This window comes from Oncorhynchus keta, chromosome 4, assembly GCF_023373465.1.
Source record: "Oncorhynchus keta strain PuntledgeMale-10-30-2019 chromosome 4, Oket_V2, whole genome shotgun sequence".
Lineage (NCBI taxonomy): Eukaryota > Metazoa > Chordata > Actinopteri > Salmoniformes > Salmonidae > Oncorhynchus > Oncorhynchus keta.
In genome coordinates this window covers 39,491,574-39,502,620 of record NC_068424.1, presented here as the reverse complement: position 1 = coordinate 39,502,620, position 11,047 = coordinate 39,491,574, and the positions used below count along the sequence as shown (strand labels likewise).

The window sequence follows — 11,047 nt, the reverse complement described above, 5'->3', positions numbered from 1 at the left end:
ACCTAACTTCACCGTCTGGAAGTCTTTTCAACATAAGTTTGCGTACCGGGATAAGCAACACTTGCCATTTAAAACATAATAGCAGCAAGGCGGGCGAGGGAGGAGTGCCAAGAAGATGTGGCAGCTTCCTCTGTACAGCCTCCATTCCAGCCCAAACTGGAGACAAGACCAGCAATTATTTTTATTCTTGGTGATTTTGGTTTTGGGTAGCGAAAAGGGGGGTTGGTGAGGGAAGGAGTTTGGTTGTCTAAATATAAAATGTATGAAAGAAAGCATGCATTATACAAAGCTTCAATCTCTCCCATGAACCCGAAAGACACATCCATATGATTGTTTATTTGTTCTACTAAACAACGAGGCGTAGAGCACCCGGGTTGCACATGAAACCTAAACTGTGTTATGCGACTCTCATTTGTTTATTTGTGACGTCCAGTCATTTGAATTTATGACAGGTGGACTCCAATCAAGTTTTAGAAACGTCAATGATGAGCAATGGAAACGGGATGCACCTGAGCTCAATTTCGAGTCTCATCGCAAAGGGTCTGAATACTTATATAAATAAGGTATTTATAGATTTTATTTTTAAAAATTTGCTAAACAATCTAAAAAAGAGGTATTTGCTTTGTCATTATGGGGTATTGTGTGTAGATTGATGAGTTGAACAAATATTTGATCTATTTAAGAAGAAGGCCTTAAAGTAACAAAATATGGAAAAAGTCAAGGGGTCTGAATACTTTCCAAAGGCACTGTAGCTATCGCAAGAATTATAAGGTTTTATATTTGGTTTTGTTTATGTTGCTGTAGGCTATATTACAATTATGAAACAGAACTCATCCGTGTTGGAACACGTTAACAGCTTCCTTTTATAACAACAAAATAAATAAAATACCCCAACCAACAAGATGCACAGTCAGCAAGACGAACAGTCAAATGATGAAAACATCAGTAGCCTAAACATCATTTTAAGCGCCAAGTGTGCTTGATAAATAGTGAAAATCAGCACAAAAGCAATAATGACATTATAATTAATACAAGTGTTGATATGAAAGCAGTAAAAATAGTCAATTGTTGTCAGCTCGTGCTTACATGATGTGCGTATTCACGCAATGGAATTAAATCAACAACAGTTTGATTTAATTTAGCTGTCCAGTCGACACAAATCTTCACCACTTTCACTTGCTTGACACACTTCCCACAAACGCGTCTCTTGTAGGTGACACAGGTGCCTTAGGTTCTGGCAACCTGGCACTGTCCTCTCAGGGGAAGCGTTCTGCAATTTGGGTCACGGAATGGCTCGCATGGGATCTTTACTGCTTCCTTGGCTCTCATATGCCTCTCACATAGCCTGTGTGCCAGACACATGATGAAGTCTCTCCTGAGCATGGTGTTGTTTATCCACTGCTTGAACAAAACGTATGCTTTGATAGCAGCCAAGTCAAGCATGTTGTGGAACACAGCAACAGGCTAGAGGCAGATGCCTCCTTCACTGAGTACAGCGATGCCATCTGATCAAAAACATCCACAACGACCTATGGAACAGAATAGAGTAGAAAACATTAGGATTATTTTCTCATAAGAAAAACAACACGTGTGATAAAGAACAGCGTAATGCATTGCATGCGTTTATCTACAGTGTCTTTAGAAAGTTTTCACATCGGTTTACTTTTTCCACATTTTGTTGTGTTCCAGCCTCAATTTAAAAATGATTAAATTGAGACTTTGTGTCACTGGTCTACAAACAATATCCGGAAATGTCAAAGTGGAATTATGTTTAAAAACATGTTTACAAATTTATAAAACATGTAAACCTGAAATATTTTGAGTCAATAAGTATTCAAACCTTTTGGTATAGCAAGCCTAAATAAGTTCAGGAGTAATATGTGCCTAGAACCTCGGATACACCCCTTTTTTTCAATTGTTCCCTAAAATGACATACTCAAATCTAACTGCCTGTAGCTCACAACCTGAAGCAAGGACATGCATATTCTTGGTACCATTTGAAAGGAAACACGTTGACATGGTCTAAATGTGAAAGGAATGTAGTTAAATATAACACATTAGATCTGGTAAAAGATAATACAAAGAAAAAAACAACTGTTTTTTTTGTACCATCATCTTTGAAATGCAAGAGAAAGGCCATAATGTATTATTCCAGCCCAGGTGCAATTCATATTTTGTCCAGTAGATGGGGCAGTGTATGTGCAAAGTTTTAGATGAATCCAATGAACCATTGCATTTCTGTAAAAAATGTTGCATCAAGAATGCCCAAATGTGCCTAATATTTTTATTAATAATAACGTTTCATGTTCAAAATTATGCAATCTCCTCAAACAATAGCATGGCATTCTTTCACTGTAATAGCTATTGTAAATGGGAGAGTGCAATTAGATTAACAAGAATGTAAGCTTTCTGTCAATATCAGATACAGTGTTGCAAAAAAGTATTTAGTCAGCCACCAATTGTGCAAGTTCTCCCACTTAAAAAGAAGAGAGAGGCCTGTATTTTCATCATAGGTACACTTCAACTATGACAGACAAAATGAGAAGAAAAAAAATCCAGAAAATCACATTGTAGGATTTTTAATTTATTTATTTGCAAATTATGGTGGAAAATAAGTATTTGGTCAATAACAAAAGTTTATCTCAATACTTTGTTATGTACCCAGATCTGCATATATATCCATGCAGATCTCCTCTAGAGCAATGATGTTTTGGGGCTGTTGCTGGGCAACACGGACTTTCAACGCCTCTAAAGATTTTCTATGGGGTTGAGATCTGGAGAATGGCTAGGCCACTCCAGGACCTTGAAATGCTTCTTACGAAGCCACTCCTTTGTTGCCCGGGTGGTGTGTTTGGGATCATTGTCATGCTGAAAGACCCAGCCACGTTTCATCTTCAATACCCTTGCTGATGGAAGGAGGTTTTCACTCAAAATCTCACGATACATGGCCCCATTCATTCTTTCCTTTACACGGATCAGTGGTCCTGGTCCCTTTCCAGAAAATCAGCCCCAAAGCATGATGTTTCCACCCCCATGCTTCACAGTAGGTATGGTGTTCTTTGGATGCAACTCAGCATTCTTTATCCTCCAAACACGACGAGTTGAGTTTTTACCAAAAGTTATATTTTGGTTTCATCTGACCATATGACATTCTCCCAATCTTCTTCTGGATCATCCAAATGCTCTCTAGCAAACTTCAGATGGGCCTGGACATGTACTGGCTTAAGCAGGGGGACACGTCTGGCACTGCAGGATTTGCAGGATTTGAGTCCCTGGCGGCGTAGTGTGTTACTGATGGTAGGCTTTGTACTTTGGTCCCAGCTCTCTGCAGGTCATTCACTAGGTCCCCCCGTGTGGTTTTGGGATTTTTTCTCACTGTACAAATTCCCTTTCTTAGGTCAGTTAGGATCACCACTTTATTTTAAGAGTCAGGTTTATAGGCCTCCTTGCTCTCACAACGTTTTTTCAGTTCTGCCCACAAATGTTCTATGAGATTGAGGTCAGGGGTTTGTGATGGCCACTCCAATACCTTGACTTTGTTGTCTTTAAGCCATTTTGCCACACCATTGGAAGTATGCTTGGGGTCATTTGGAAGACCCATTTGTGAACAAGCTTTAACTTCCTTGGCTGATGTCTTGAGATGTTGCTTTAATATATTCACATAATTCTCCTACCTCATGATGCCATCTATTTTGTGAAGTGCAACAGTCCCCCCTCTATAAAAGCACCCCCACAACATGATGCTGCCATCCCCTTGTTTCACATTTGGGATGGTGTTCTTTGGCTTGCAAGCCTCCCCTTTTTCCTCCAAACATAATGATGGTCATTATGGCGAAACAGTTCTATTTTTGTTTCATCAGACCAGAGGACATTTCTCCAAAAGGTACGATCTTTGTCCCCATGTGCAGTTGCACTGCGTAGTCTGGCTTTTTAACGGCAGTTTTGAAGCAGTGGGTTCTTCCTTGCTGAGCAGCCTTTCAGGTTATGTTGATATAGGACTTGATTTACTGTGGATATAGACACTTTTGTACCTGTTTCGTCCAGCTTCTTCACAAGGTCCTTCGCTGTTGTTGCGGGATTGATTTGCACTTGTTGCACTAAAATACTTTCTTCTCTAGGAGACAGAACGCGTCTCCTTCCTGAGCGGTAGGACTGCTGCGTGGTCCCATAGTGTTTATACTTGCGTACTATTGTTTGTACAGATGAACATGGTACCTTCAGGCGTTTGGAAATTGCTCCCATGGATGAACCAGACTTTTGGAAGTCTACAATTATTTGGCTGATTTCTTTTGATTTTCCCATGATGTGAAGCAAATAGGCACTGAGTTTGAAGGTAGCCTTGAAGTACATCCACAGGTACATCTCCAAATGAATCAAATGATGTCAATTAGCCTATCAGAAGCTTCTTAATGCATGGCATCATTTTCTGGAATTTTCCAAGTTGTTTAAAGGCACAGTCAATTTAGTGTTTGTGAACTTCTGACCCACTGGGATTGTAATACTTGGAATTATAAGTGAACTAATCTGTCTGTAAACAATTGTTGGAAAAATAACTTGTGTCATGCACAAAGTAGATGTCCTAACCGACTTGCCAAAACTATAGTTTGTTAAAACTTCTTGCGACTACCAAACCCGTATCCGGGAGCGTAATCATAGCCTCAAGCGCATTACCATAACGCAACGTTTCGTATTCATGAAAATCGCAAATGAAATTAAATAAATATATTCAAACACAAGCTTAGCCTTTTGTTAACAACACTGTCATCTCAGATTTTCAAAATATGCTTTTCAACCAAAGATACACAAGCATTTGTGTAAGAGTATTGATAGCCTAGCATAGCATTAAGCCTAGCATTCAGCAGGCAACATTTTCACAAAAACAAGAAAAGCATTCCAATAAAATAATTTACCTTTGAAGATCTTCGGATGTTTTCAATGACGAGACTCTCAGTTAGATAGCAAATGTTCATTTTTCCCCAAAATATTATTTGTGTAGGCGAAATAGCTCCGTTTTGTTCATCACGTTTGGCTAAGAAAAAGACCGGAAAATGCAGTCACTACAACGCCAAACTTTTTTCCAAATTAGCTCCATAATATCGACAGAAACATGGCAAATGTTGTTTAGAATCAAACCTCAATGTGTTTTTCACATATCTATTCGATAATATATCAGTTGTGACAGTTGGTTTCTCACCAGAAGCGAACAGAAAAATACTGCAGCTGGAGATTACGCAATAATTGCAACGGAGGACACCAAGCGACCACCTGGTAGATGTAGTCTCTTATGGTCAATCTTCCAATGATATGCCTACAAATACGTCACAATGCTGTCGACACCTCGGGGAAGCGACAGAAAGCCTAAGCTCGTTCGTGGCCCATTCACAACCATATAAGGAGTCATTGGCATGAGGCGGTTTCAAAAAATGAGGCACTTCCTGATTGGATTTTTATCTGGGTTTCGCCTGTAACATCAGTTCTGTGGCACTCACAGACAATATCTTTGCAGTTTTGGAAACGTCAGAGTGTTTTCTTTCCAAAGCTATCACTTATATGCATAGTCGAGCATCTTTTCGTGACAAAATATCTTGTTTAAAACGGAAACGTTTTTCATCCAAAACTTAAAATAGCTCCCCCTATATCCAAGAGGTTCTTGTGACTCTCAAACCCGGATCCGGGAGCGTAATCATAGCCTCAAACTAATTAGCATAACGCAGCGGACATAAATACCCCTAGTAAATGTTCCTATTCATGAAAATCACGAATGAAATATATTGAGACACAGCTTAGCCTTTTGTTAATCAGCCAAGCTTATTAGCCTTTTGTTAACAACACTGTCATCTGAGATTTTCAAAATATGCTTTTACAGCCAAAGCTAGACAAGCATTTATGTAAGTTTATCAATAGCCTAACATAGCCTAGCATTTTGTCCAGCTAGCAGCAGGTAACTTGGTCACGGAAATCAGAAAAGCAATCAAATTAAATCGGTTACCTTTGATGAGCTTTGGATGTTTTTCACTCACGAGACTCCCAGTTAGTAGCAAATGTTCCTTTTTTCCGAAAATATTATTTTTGTAGGCGAAATAGCTCTGTTTGTTAATCACGTTTGGCTGAGAAATCGCCCGGAAATTGCAGTCACGAAAACAGCGAAAAATATTCCAAATTAGCTCCATAATATTGACAGAAACATGGCAAACGTTGTTTATAATCATCCTCAAGGTGTTTTTCAAATATCTATTCGATAATATATCCATCGGGACAATTACTTTTTCAGTAGGACTGATTGGAGTAATGGCTACCTCTGTATTTTACGCGAGAATCTCTCTGGCAGCATCAGGTGACCACTTGCGCAATATACGGGTATTCTTGCTTACGGGTATTCTTCAACATAAATGCGTAAAACTACATCACAGTGCTGTAGACACCTTCGGGAATATGGAGAAAGAGTAATCTGGTTGATAGCCCATTCACTGCTCAATAGGGACTCATTGGAACGCAGCGCTTTCAAAACATGGGGCACTTCTGGATTGGATTTTTCTCAGGCTTTCGCCTGCACCATCAGTTCTGTTATACTCGCAGACAATATTTTTATAGTTTTGGAAACGTTAGAGTGTTTTCTATCCTAAGCTGTCAATTATATGCATATTCTAGCACCTTGTCCTGATAAAATATTGTTTTTTTTTCAAAAATGAGAATACTGCCCCCTAGTCACAACAGGTTTTAAAAGCTTAACTTCTGGTTTTATCTGAGGACAGCACCCCACACCAAAATACTTTGGAGCACAGGTGACACAAAATCACAAATAGCGATAAAATAAATCACTTACCTTTGACGATCTACCTCTGTTTGCAATTCCAAGGGTCCCAGCTACACAACAAATGTTCATTTTGTTCGATAAAGTCCTTCTTTATATCCCAAAAATGTCTGTTTAGTTGGAGCGCTTGATTCAGTAATCCACTCGTTCAACATGCATACAAACGAATCCAAGAAGTTACCAGTAAAGTTCATCCTAACAAGTCAAATGATGATTGTAATTAATCCTCAGGTACTCTATTATATAAAAAAAATCTAATTGAAGATGGAGAATAGTATGTTCAATAGGGAAGATAAATAACAAAGAGCGCGCACCTCATTCACACGCACAAGAAGACTACTTTTCAAATGAGAGACACCTTGAAAAAACTAGAACTACTCATTCGTTTTTCCAAAAACAAGCCTGAATCCCTTTCTAAAGACTGTTGACATCTAGTGGAGGCCATAGGAACTGCAATATGAGAGGAATTATTTTGAATATCCCATAGGCTTGCATTGCAATAGCCTGTGAAAAAATCCAGATGGATTCTCCTCGGTTTTTGCTTGCCATATCAGTTATTTTATAGTCACAGACACTATTGTAACAGTTTTCAGAACTTCCGAGTGTTTGCTATCCAATGCTACCAATTATGTGCACATCTTAGCTTCTGGGCCTGAGTAACAGGCAGTTTACTTTGGGTACGTCAGTCATCCTGAATTCAGGATACTGCCCCCAAGCCTTAAAAAATTATACATGTGATCACCTACCTTATAAGGCAACCTAGTACAGTAGCTTCTCTGAATTTATTAGCATTGTCGACTGTCACAAAAGATCAAAATGTCAAAACCAGACCGTGGTTACTTCACTTTATCTAGTTTCGGACTGACTCAGACCTAGCCTGCAAGCACACTCTCACAACAGCCAGGGCTTAACCACAAAGGCTAATATAGATAGCTTGTGCAACATACAGTGGCAGAGTTTTTAGACACATAGCAACAGTATCTTATTATAAGGCCTGCAGCAAAACATATGAATCTTAAGGTCCCCTTAATCAATAATGGGGAGGGTCTTTGGGACACACAAGTTTGCAGACGACACAACAGTAGTGGGCTTGATTACCAACAACGATGAGACAGCCTTCAGGTAGGAGGTGAGGGCTCTCTGAGTGTAGTGTCAGGAAAATAACCTCTCACTCAACATCAACAAATCAAAGGAGATGATCGTGGAATTCAGGAAACAGCAGAGGGAGCACCCCTTCCATCCACATCAACTTGACAGCAGTGGAGAAGGTGGAACATTTTAAGGTCCTTAGCGTACACATTAATGACAAACTGAAATGGTCAGTGAACAGCGCCTCTTCAACCTCAGGAGGCTGAAGAAATTGGACTTGTCATCTAAAAACCTCACAAACTTTTACAGACACAATTGAGAGCATCCTGTCGAGCTGTATCACAGCCTGGTATGGCAACTGCACCGCCCACAACCGCAGAGCTCTCCAGAGGGTGGTACCATGCATCACCATGGGCAAACTACCTGCCCTCCAGGACAACTACAGCACCCGTTGTCAGAGGAGGGCCAAAAAGATCATTAAGGACAACAACCACCCGAGCCACTGCCTGTTCACCCCGCTACCATCCAGAAGGCGAGGTCAGTACAGGTGCATCAAAGCTGGGACCGAGAGACTGAAAAACAGCTTCTTTCTCAAGGCCATCAGACTGTTAAAACAGCCATCACTAGCACAGAGAGGCTGCTGCCTACATACAGACTTTAAATCATTGGCAACTTTAATTTATGGAACACTAATCACTTTAAAAATGCCACTTTAATAATGTTTACATATCTTGCATTACTCATCTCATATGCATATACGGTATTCTATACTATCTATTGCATCTTAGCCTATGCCCCTCTGTTCTTGCTCATCTATATATTTCTATTTCTATATTCTTATTCCATTCCATTCCTTTTCCATTAGGTATTTTTTTCCACCTTTATTTAACCAGATAGGCTTGTTGAGAACAAGTTCTCATTTACAACTGCGACCTGGCCAAGATAAAACATAGCAGTGTGAACAGACAACAACACAGAATTACACATGGAGTAAACAATAAACAAGTCAATAACACAGTAGAATGAAAAAAGAGTCTATATACATTGTGTGTTGTGGAATTGTTAGATATTACTTGTTAGATATCGGAACTAGAGGCACAAGCATTTCTCTACACTCGCAATAACATCTGCTAACCATGTTTGTAACTGTGTATGTGGCCAACAACATGTCATTTGATTTGAGATGTTTGAGAAGGCATGCAAAATTTACAAAGAATAGGGAGATTTGATTAACCAATGTCAAGTCCTAGCTGACGGAGCTCAGATAAACCCCCTTCCTCTGAAACACACACACACGCTGGTCCTCCGTTGTGACCATTTTCTGAAGTATGTCTATGCAGTCAGACCTTTGATTATTTTGTGCCAACAAGGCCACAATAATTTGCCCCCTCTCTGATTGTCCAAGGGTTGCCAGCAATGCAACCGCTTGGGTGGGGTCACCCCACCAGAATTCCCACTGGCTTGGTACAAGGTCATCAAGGTTCGCATTGGCAGCTTTGAGAAATTCCTTGTATATTATACTCACCCATCTGGGGGCTGTGGCTTTGTCGGACCAACCCTGCCAGGCAGGCTCAGAGTCTTGAGGGGCGGTGCTGCTTTAGTGGGTCTCTGAATATATTTATCTTTCTGTCTTGGCTGCGTATAGGCTACTTGCAGTAGGCCTATAAAACAGATAAGGACTTCTCCTTAGTGTATGTCTCGCTCAGGTTGGTGTCTAGAGTATAGGGTTGGGGACCGTTCCATCATGATAGGACAATAAATAAATTAACTGCATTTATAATTTATTTTGAAATGTATATCCCATATCTCCACAAAATGTAAAGCTCTCTCTGTCACAACTCCTTCTCGTAGACACACATGGGCTCTGGCATTCTTTTTCCACCCACTTAACTCCACACTTTTCCAAACACAAAAACATCCCTCCCCACCTTCCATCACAATATACCCACACAAACCCACATACTGTGCCTTATATATCCTCTGTTTGCTGTGTTTTTATCCCTACTGTGATTTGGTTGATTCCTAATTTCAGGCTTTTGAGTACTTTTGTGTTCCAGGGGCTCGCGAGTGGCGCAGCGGTTTAAGGAACTGCATCCCAGTACTAGAGATGTCACTACAGACCCTGGTTTGATTCAAGGCTGTTTCACAACCGTCCGTGATTGGGAGACCCATAGGGTGGCGCACAATTGGCCGCGTGTCGTCCAGGTTACGGGTTGGCTGGGGTAAGCAGTCATTATAAAAATGAATTTGTTCTTAACTGACTTGCCTACTTAAATAAAGGTTCAATTAATAAAAATATTTGAAGATGTATTATTTCAGTAATTATACTTTCTTCTAATCCTGTCTTTTGTCTCTTCAATAATACTATAAATAGAAAGTCGAATACTAATTACAACATTCCCTATCTTGAATGGAATAGTGGAACAGTTGCTGTAGTTTATTTGTTCATCAATTGTTGTATTTTATTGTTTTCCTATTTTTTTGTATTACAATCCCTACCATGGATAGTATTGTGTGTTCCATTATTCGACCCCTCTATGGGAATTTGTAAATTGTCACGCCTTGGTCATTGTATTTTGTGTTTTCGTTATATATTTGGTCAGGCCAGGGTGTGACATGGGTTTATATATTGTATTTTCGTATTGGGGTTTGTAGTATTTGGGATTGCGGCTGAGTAGGGGTGTTGTATAGGCTTGGCTGCCTGAGGCGGTTCTCAGAGTCAGGTGATTCTCGTTGTCTCTGATTGGGAACCGTATTTAGGTAGCCGGGGTTTCACTGTGTATTTCGTGGGTGATTGTTCCTGTCTCTGTGTAGTTTCACCAGATAGGCTGTAATTAGGTTTCACGTTCCGTTTGTTGTTTTTGTATTTGTATAGTTATTTCATGTGTCACTTTTTTCATTAAAGTCATGAGTAACCACCACGCTGCATTTCGGTCCGACTCTCTTTCTACAAACGAAGAACGCCGTTACAGTAATATTTAGAATAGCCATGGAGTAGTCTTGCTGTCTCGGAACAGTTGGTTATGAATATCGTTTCATGACTACGAGAGCTACACATTTCCCTTTTAATCTATTCACCTGGAAGAGTGGGTACAGAAATTTGCTCCATTCTGCAATTATATTCTGGAACTGATTATCAAGACTATT

General features: G+C 39.9%; 1 long non-coding RNA gene across 1 annotated transcript; it reads left to right on the top strand.

The window, feature by feature from the left end:
- The first annotated feature begins 359 nt into the window (after nucleotides 1–359).
- On the top strand, nucleotides 360–10,821 carry LOC127923007 (uncharacterized). The gene is made up of 2 exons (XR_008112918.1): nucleotides 360–563; nucleotides 8,210–10,821. It is a non-coding gene; the product is annotated as an uncharacterized LOC127923007 (long non-coding RNA).
- Nucleotides 10,822–11,047: the final 226 nt, after the last annotated feature.